The 8501-nt window shown below is 38.2% G+C and overlaps 1 pseudogene; it reads left to right on the forward strand.

The window, feature by feature from the left end:
- The first annotated feature begins 313 nt into the window (after positions 1-313).
- Positions 314-7549, forward strand: LOC130456931 (olfactory receptor 2W3-like; annotated as a pseudogene).
- Positions 7550-8501: the final 952 nt, after the last annotated feature.

Raw genomic sequence — 8501 nt, forward strand, 5'->3', positions numbered from 1 at the left:
GAATTAAAATGATAAATAGTTTAAGTCGAACATAGAGTCAAGTGAAGGAATTTGCTAGACTTTTTTTATGAAGTATAACCAAAAAAAGAAAAAGAAAAAAGGCAAATAGAAAGATGAATGAAAGGGAAAAGATAAAACAAGGAGGGACTTAGCTGAAGTTTTCTGCTATTTATCATAGTCATATATAAAATTTTCAGATGATCTTTTACTCTATTTTAGTCACATTATTTCCCCCATGTATTATTATTCCATATTAAAACTTATAGATGTTATTATTCCTCTCCCTACAGGTACACACTAAGAAATTATTGTCATGATCAACAAAAGTTTCCAGGATCATTTTATCTTGTTGGGTTTCTCTGATCGGCCTAAGCTAGAGCATATCCTCTTTGTGATAGTTTTAATCTTCTACTTGATTACTTTGGTGGGCAATATCACCATTATTTTGGTCTCCCTATTAGACACACGGTTGCCACTCCTATGTACTACTTCCTTACAAACCTCTCTTTCCTAGACCTTTGTTTCACTACCAGTTCTATACCTCAACTTCTCTTCAACTTGAAAGGACCCAATAAAACCATTAGCTACTTAGGTTGTGCCATCCAACTTTTCATGTTTCTTGGATTAGGTGGTACAGAATGTATCCTTCTTTCTGTCATGGCTTATGATCGTTTCATTGCCATTTGCAAACCCCTCCATTACACTGTCATTATGCACCCTCAGCTTTGTGTACAACTGGTAGCGGTGTCCTGGGGCATTGGGCTCCTCAACTCTTTGGTTATGTCTCCTATAACAATGAAACTACCACGATGTGGGAGATGCCAAGTGAAACATTTCCTGTGTGAGATGCCAGCATTAATCAAAATGGCCTGTGTAGATACAGTGGTTATGGAAAGTACAGTCTTTATCTTATCTGTAATAATTGTCTTGGTACCCCTCTCGCTTATTCTTATCTCTTATGGATACATTGCCCAGACAGTTCTTTTTTTTTTTTTTAATATTTTTTATTTGATCATTTCCAAGCATTATTCGTTAAAGACATAGATCATTTTCTTTTCCTCCCCCCCACACCCCATAGCCAACACGTAAGTCCACTGGGCATTAGATGTTTTCTTGATTTGAACCCATTGCTTTGTTGATAGTATTTGCATTAGAGTGTTCATTTAGAGTCTATCCTCTGTCATGTCCCCTCAACCTCTGTATTCAGGCAGTTGCTTTTTCTCGGTGTTTCCACTCCCATAGTTTATCCTTTGCTTATGAATGGTGTTTTTTTCTCCTGGATCACTGCAAATTGTGCAGGGACATTACACCGCCACTAATGTAGAAGTCCATTACGTTCGATTATACCACAGTGTATTAGTCTCTGTGTACAATGTTCTCCTGGTTCTGCTCCTCTCGCTCTGCATCACTTCCTGGAGGTTGTTCCAGTCTCCATGGAACTTCTCCACTTTATTATTCCTTTTAGCACAATAGTACTCCATCACCAACATATACCACAGTTTGTTCAGCCATTCCCCAATTGATGGGCATCCCCTCGTTTTCCAGTTTTGGGCCACCACAAAGAGCGCAGCTATGAATATTTTTGTACAGGTCTTTGTGTCCATTATCTCTTTGGGGTACAGACCCAGCAGTGCTATGGCTGGGTCAAAGGGTAGATATTCTTTTGTCGCCCTTTGGGCATAGTTCCAAATTGCCCTCCAGAATGTTTGGATCAATTCACAACTCCACCAGCAATGAATTAATGTCCCTACTTTGCCACATCCCCTCCAGCATTCATTACTTTCCTTTGCTGTAATGTTAGCCAATCTGCTAGGTGTGAGGTGATACCTCAGAGTTGTTTTGATTTGCATCTCTCTGATTATAAGAGATTTAGAAAACTTCTTCATGTGCTTGTTAATAGTTTTGATTTCTTTATCTGAGAACTGCCTATCCATTTCCCTTGCCCATTTATCAATTGGAGAATGGCTTGATTTTTTGTACAATTGATTTAGCTAATTATAAATATGAGTAATTAAACCTTTGTCAGAGGTTTCTATGAAGATTTTTTCCCAATTTGTTGTTTCCCTTCTGATTTTAGTTATATTGGTTTTGTTTGTACAAAAGCTTTTTAGTTTGATGTAGTCAAAATTATTTATTTTACATTTTGTGATTCTTTCTGTATCTTGCTTGGTTTTAAAGTCTTTCCCCTCCCAAAGGTCTGACATGTATACTATTCTGTGTTTACCCAATTTACTTATGGTTTCCTTCTTTATGTTTAAGTCACTCACCCATTTTGAATTTATCTTGGTGTAGGGTGTGAGGTGTTGATCTATTCCTAGTCTCTCCCACACTGTCTTCCAATTTTCCCAGCAGTTTTCATCGAATAGTGGATTTTTGTCCCAAAAGCTGGGATCTTTGGGTTTATCGTATACTGTCTCGCTGAGGTCGCTTTCCCCCAGTCTATTCCACTGATCTTCCTTTCTGTTTCTTAGCCAGTACCAAATTGTTTTGATGACTGCTGCTTTGTAATATACTTTTAGGTCAGGGACTGCAAGGCCCCCATCATATGTGTTTTTTTTCATTATTTCCCTGGATATCCTTGATATTTTGTTCTTCCAAATGAACTTTGTTATGTTTTTTTCTAAATCAGTGAAGAAGTATTTTGGTAGTTCAATGGGTATGGCACTAAATAGATAAATAAGTTTGGGTAGGATGGTCATTTTTATTATATTGGCTCGTCCTATCCATGAGCAGTTAATGTTTTTCCATTTGTTCAAGTCTAGTTTTAGTTGTGTGGCAAGTGTTTTGTAGTTGTGTTCATATAGTTCCTGTGTTTGTCTTGGGAGATAGATTCCTAGGTATTTTATTTTGTCTAAGGTGATTTTGAATGGGATTTCTCTTTCTAGTTCTTGCTGCTGAGCTGTGTTGGAGATATATAGAAAAGCTGATGATTTATTTGGGTTTATTTTGTATCCTGCAACTTTGCTAAAGTTGTTGATTATTTCAATTAGCTTTTTGGTTGAATCTCTAGGATTCTTTAAGTAGACCATCATGTCATCCGCAAAGAGTGATAACTTGGTCTCCTCTTTGCCTTCAATTCCTTTATCTTCTCTATTTGCTACTGCTAGTGTTTCTAGTACAATGTCAAATAGTAGAGGTGATAATGGGCATCCTTGTTTCACTCCTGATCTTATTGGGAATGCATCTAGTTTATCCCCATTGCAGATGATATTAGCTGTTGGTTTTAGATATATACTGTTTATTATTTTTAGGAATGACCCTTCTATTCCTATGCTTTCTAGTGTTTTTAATAGGAATGGGTGTTGTATTTTATCAAAGGCTTTTTCTGCATCTATTGAGATAACCATGTGGTTCTTGCTAGTTTGCTTGTTGATGTGGTCAATTATGTGGATGGTTTTCCTAATGTTGAATCAGCCCTGCATCCCTGGTATAAATCCTACTTGATCATGGTGAATGATCCTTCTGATCACATGCTGGAGTCTTTTTGCTAGTATCCTATTTAAGATTTTTGCATCTATATTCATTAGGGAGATTGGCCTATAGTTTTCTTTCTCTGTTTTTGACCTGCCTGGTTTTGGAATCAGTACCATGTTTGTGTCGTAAAAGGAGTTTGGTAGAACTCCCTCTTTGCTTATTATGTCAAATAGTTTGTATAGTATTGGGATTAACTGTTCTCTGAATGTCTGATAGAATTCACAGGTGAATCCATCAGGCCCTGGGGATTTTTTCTTAGGAAGTTCTTTGATGGCTTGATTGATTTCAATTTCTGATATGGGATTATTTAAGAATTCTATTTCCTCTTCTGTTAGTCTAGGCAGTTTGTATTTTTGTATATATTCATCCATTTCTCCTAAATTGGTGTATTTATTGCCATATAATTGGGCAAAGTAATTTCTAATGATTGCCTTAATTTCCTCTTCATTGGAGGTGCTGTCCCCCTTTTCATCTTTAATGCTGTGAATTTGCTTTTCTTCCTTCCTTTTTTTAATTAGATTGACCAGTACTTTGTCTATTTTGTTTGTTTTTTCAAAGTACCAGCTTCTTGTCTTATTTATTAAATCAATAGTTCTATCACTTTCGATTTTATTAATTTCTCCCTTAATTTTTAGGATTTCTAATTTGGTTTTCTCCTGGGGGTTTTTAATTTGATCGCTTTCGAGTTTTTTCAATTGCATTTCCAATTGATTGATGTCTGCTCTCCCTTGTTTGTTAATATAAGCTTTCAGGGATATGAATTTGCCTCTGATTACCGCTTTGGCTGCATCCCAAAAGGTTTGAAAGGATGTTTCGCCATTGTCATTTTCCTTGATGAAATTATTAATTGTTTCTATGATTTCTTCTTTAACTAAACGGTTTTGGAGTATCATATTGTTTAATTTCCAATTGGTTTTAGATTTGGTTTTCCATGTACCATTACTAATCATTATTTTTATTGCCTTGTGATCTGAGGAGGCTGCATTCATTATTTCTGCTTTTTTGCATTTGTGTGCTATGTTTCTGTGACCTAATGTATGGTCAATTTTTGTGAATGTGCCATGTGGTGCTGAGAAGAAGGTATATTCCTTTTTATCCCTATTTATTTTTCTCCATATGTCTATTAATTCTAATTTTTCTAAGATTTCATTCACTTCTTTTACCTCTTTCTTATTTATTTTTTGATTTGATTTATCTAAATTTGATAATGGTTGGTTTAAGTCTCCCACTAGTATGGTTTTATTGTCTATTTCTTCCTTCAATTCGCCTAGTTTCTCCATTAGAAATTTGGGTGCTATATTATTTGGTGCATACATGTTGATTAATGATATTTCCTCGTTGTCTAGAGTCCCTTTTAACAAAATATAATTACCTTCCCTATCCCTTTTGATCAGGTCTATTTTTGCATTGGCTTTATCAGATATCATGATTACCACTCCTGCCTTCTTTCTGTCAGTTGAGGCCCAGAAGGTCTTACTCCATCCTTTAATTCTGACCTTGTGGGTGTCAACCCGCCTCATGTGTGTTTCTTGAAGACAACATATGGTAGGGTTTTGGATTCTAATCCATTCTGCTATTCGTCTACGTTTTATGGGTGAGTTCATCCCATTCACGTTCAAAGTTATGATTGTCATTTGTGGACTCCCTGGCATTTTGATTGCCTTCCCTAATTCTAACCTTTTCTTCTTCGGCTCTACCTTTTAGTCCAGTGATTTACTTTGAATCAGTCCCCCTTGTCCCCTCCCTTGATGTTTCCCTTTTTAGTCCCTCCCTTTTTCTTCCCTCCCCCTCCCCCCTCTCTTTCCCTCCCTTTTTGTTCTCCCTCTCCCCCTCCCCCCCTGGGTTTTCCCTTCTCCTTACCCTTGTTGGGTAAAATAGAATTCAAGATCCCAATGGATCTGGATGTTTTTCCCTCTCAGAGTTGATTTCCCTGAGATTGAGGTTTGAGTAAACCTCCCCCCCTCTCTTCCTCTCCTTCTTATAGGAGTTTTCTTCCCCTCCCCTTCCCATGTGAATCTTTGTGTGAGAACCATTATTCTATTTGGTCTTTCTTTACCCCCTATTTATACATTACATTTTCCCCACATGTTAGTATACATAGATTGATATAAATGTAGTCCTTATAGAAGAGAGTTTGAGTAAAAGAAGAAGATAACATTTTTCCCCTTTCCTTAATATTTACCTTTTCAGGTATTCCTTGCTCTTTGATTTTCGGTATCAAACTTTCCACAGAGCTCTGGTCTTTTCTTTGCAAAAAGTTGGAAGTCTTCTATTTTGTTGAATGCCCATACTTTCCCTTGGAAGTATATAGTCAGTTTTGCTGGGTAGCTGATTCTTGGTTGGAGACCCAGCTCTCTTGCCTTTCTGAAGATCATGTTCCATGCCTTACGATCATTCAGAGTAGAACTTGCAAGGTCTTTTGTGACCCTGGTTGGCATTCCTTTATATCTAAATTGTCTTTTTCTGGCTTCCTGTAGGATTTTTTCTTTTGTTTGATAGCTTTGGAATTTGGCAATTACATTCCTGGGAGTTGTCTTTTGGGGGTTTAGTGTAGAAGGTATTCTGTGAGCTCTGTCAGTGGCTGTATTGCCCCCTTGTTCTAGAATCTCTGGGCAATTTTCTTTGATTATATCTTGTATCACCATGTCCAGTTTGGTGTTTATTTCTGGCTTTTCTGGGAGTCCAATTATTCTTAAATTTTCTCTTCTCCCTGTATTTTCCAGATCTATCACCTTGTCGGTGAGATATTTTATGTTCTCTTCTAATTTCTTGGTGTTTTGGCTTTGCTTTATTAGTTCTTGCTTTAAAGCCTGGTTTTCTTTTACAGTTTGGTCAAACTGGTTTTGTAGATGCGTGAATTTCTTTTGCATTATTTCCCACTTTTCCTCCCAGAGGGCTTCCATCTTTTTGGTCATTTCTGATTCAAATTCTTCATGGGTTTGTGGAGAGTTTCTATTTCCTTTGGAAGATTTTGGAGAATTTTCTTGTATATCTTCTTCTATCTGCTCTGTATTTTGTATTTTGGCTCCATAGAATGTGTCCAAAGTCGCCCCTTTCTTCTTATTTTTCTTGGTATTTTGGGGCTTCTGTGCTTCTGTGGAGTTTGCCATCTCTGAATGTGGAGGATTAGCTTTTCTTATCTCTGTCTGGTGTTCAGAGGCTTTAGTCCTGGGCAGATGGTTCTATGAGCTTTCCCTGGGTTAAACTGAATATGCCTCACTGGAACTGGAATGGAAGGGTCGGACCACGAGGCCACACTCTCCCCCCGGCTCGCTTTCCGGAAGTTGCCTTCAGAATCGCTGGCCGTGAGGCTGTTTCGTCGGCCTGCGGGGGGATGGGCTGCAGCTTCCCCAAGCTCCGAGGGCAAGGACTTTCACTGAGACTTGGATAGCAGGATCCAGCCCGTGAGGCTGTCTTGCCCGCCCTGATGGTTGCTGTTGTTTCGACCAGCTCTCTGCAGCGGAAGCCCCAGGCAGTAACTTTCACCCGGACTCGGGTAGAAGGCCCTGAGGGTTGTTGTTCTGACGACCCTGCTCTCTGAGCCCGGCTGGGCTGCGGTTTCCGGGGGCCTTGGACTCTGCGCTCCTACCCCTGAGGTCCGAGTGATCTCGGGTTCTGGCTTTTGAGGGGAGCCGTACCTTTTGAACCGGGTCCAGGTCCAGGAGGAGGGTTCCCAGGGTCTGTGCTGTTGATCGTTTTGAATTTCGGCGCCTTAGGAGCTTATAGTTTGAGATCGGTTGGGAAGGGTTTTCCGGAGATCTGAACTTTAGCTTTCTCTAAGCCGCCATCTTCTGCCCAGACAGTTCTAAGGATCAAGTCAGTTGCAGGTCGAAGAAAGGCCTTCAACACCTGTGGGTCTCATCTCACTGTGGTCTCTCTCTTTTAGGGTAACATCATTTACATTTATATGCAACCAGGGAACAACTCATCTCAGGACCAGGGAAAGTTCCTCACCCTCTTCTACAACTTAGTGACTCCTATGTTGAACCCTCTTATCTATACTCTTAGGAACAAAGAAGAGAAATCCGCATTAAAGAAATTATTTTGGAAGGAAGCAGGCTCATATGACAAGTGAGATGAAGAGATTGGCATCTACTAAGGGTTTATTATGTACCAAAGATTGTACTAATGGTTAGATGTGCAAAAACAGAATACTACAGACTCAAAAATCATTTTACTAGGGACACATGTACATAGAGTAATAAATCCAAAAATGTATATAAAGCAAGTACATAGTATGAAGGGGGTAGTAACAACTAAGAGGATCAGAATATTAGGTGGCATCTGTACAGTTGCAATTAGGAAGCAGATCATGGGTGATGATAAAAAGAAAACCAGGAAAGAATGATGCTATAATAATTCAGAGAGAAGGGTGTATTTAGTTTCAAAAGTTATAGAGTTCAAGGAAGAAGGGAATTGAGAAAGAACACCAGATTCATCAGCAAAGAAATAAAATAGTTTCTAATGATATGACTTAAGGTAATATAACTAGTGAGGAAACTGAGGCTAAAGCCCAGACTTTTTAAGTTCCAATATTCACTGTTCCTATTTCAACCATCAGAAGTGACTATTGAAACTATTTGCTTCCCAAATGTCACACTGCTGAAGTAGATGTGAAGTGGTCAACATTTAAACCTGCCAGCAAACTAGTATTAGAAATGGTCAGTGAAGCTCCCGGATATTTATATATGAATAGGGTATCATACGTAAGACATCTTATAGATATGTTATACATGGGAGCAGAAAGGAAAATGTGAATAGAATTAATTAATATGTAACTCCATATTCTATATATTTTAGCATATATTTATTTATAAACCTGAGTATTTTTGGGGGTAAAGCATTTTAAAAAGTTGCTCCTCAATTCCTTGTGCCTTGAGTTCAAGAAAAATTAGAAGCAATAATCCAAAGGAAATTATAATACCCAGTTCTTCTTGGTCAAATATCTTCTCAAAAACTTCTTCGGAATGTTTAAAAGCAGAATCATATCCAATATGTGATGTTGTGGTTTTTTTTTATTCTTTACA

This window comes from Monodelphis domestica, chromosome 2 (genome assembly GCF_027887165.1).
Source record: "Monodelphis domestica isolate mMonDom1 chromosome 2, mMonDom1.pri, whole genome shotgun sequence".
Classification (NCBI taxonomy): Eukaryota; Metazoa; Chordata; class Mammalia; order Didelphimorphia; family Didelphidae; genus Monodelphis; species Monodelphis domestica.